Here is a 1,285-nt window from a genome sequence, read left to right as displayed (position 1 = left end):
GCCCCCACCCGCCAGGAACCCCCGGACCCCCCAGCCAGCCGCAGCAGCATGCTGCCAGCCCAGCCAGCCCAGCGGGTCCCTGCAGAGCTGAACCTCCCTAATTGTCAGCCTGCCAGTCTGCTCACTGGAGCTCTTCAGCAGGGATCCCTGTTCTTAATTCATCACCAGCTGACATGAGCAGGAAATGGAAAGAGCAATTTACCCTTCGTTTCTCCTGTACGTGAGCCCTTTTCTTTAAGCCATCAGCTCCTTTATCTTATGCCATCAGAGTGGCCGCAGTATAGCTTGTTTTCATCTGTCTCTGGGCATTGCTTGAACTTTCAGGGCACTTGTTTAGCCCCAGTCAGATAATCCCCTCTTTCACTCTGAACAAATAGAGTGCTCCCGGGCTGTGCTGCTCTTCCCCTGCCCCGTTGCAGTGCAGCAAGAGAGGGGCTGATACACTTCAGTATGTGCTGGGGGGCTGTTCACTGAAAACAAACCCAAAACTGCTGGTGATTTTTTAAATACTTTCAGCTCAGTCCTGCCCTTGCTGACTGGAGAGGGGCTGGGAGTGAGGGGTGCCGAGGTTCAGAATGGCACTCTCAGTCATGTCATGATTTTACGGCTACCACATCGTCCCTTTGCAGATGTGTGGCTGCATGGGGTACCCGGTCAGACTGGGGAGAGGTAAGGAGTTTCCTACACCAAGGGATGCGTTGTGCGTTGTGTTTGTTTGAGGTCTTCCAACACAGGCTGGCAGGGACCTGAGGTCTTCCTCTCCCTTGCTCCTCCCGCTTGTCAGCAGAGGGCACCAGCAACCTGGAGAGAGTCCCTGGGATGCACTTGCTCTGCTACTTCCACTGGTGAGCAGGCGAGGAAAAAGGGACATCGTGCTCTGGGGTGGATTTCTCTGCCATTTGGATAGAAACGTCTCCCACCTGGATCTTCCCTCCAGCTGGGATTCCCCAGGCTCGCTGGCTGGAGTGGGCAATGGCTCCAGGGGCTGTTCCCACAAAAGGATTCTCTGAACCCCATTGCCTGCCCACGGGCCTTGTACATGCAGCCATACTGTCCCCCACTCATCTCTGCTGCCGGTGACCAAAGCAAAGGTTGTTGACAGGGTCAGTGGCTGGATCAGATCCTCTGGCTTTTCCTCTACTTCATGCTTCAGGTGGTCTGGAGGTGTTTTACAGGGAACACATCCCCGGATCAGGGTGCAGGTCTTCTGCATTTCCCTGCATGAATTTCCATTAGATCAAGAGATAGGCAATTTAAGAGTTAGCACTGGCTATATGAGCACTTC

Source organism: Egretta garzetta, unplaced genomic scaffold, assembly GCF_000687185.1.
Source record: "Egretta garzetta isolate BGI_Z169 unplaced genomic scaffold, ASM68718v1 scaffold25, whole genome shotgun sequence".
Classification (NCBI taxonomy): Eukaryota; Metazoa; Chordata; class Aves; order Pelecaniformes; family Ardeidae; genus Egretta; species Egretta garzetta.
Note: the sequence above shows the minus strand (reverse complement) of the source record.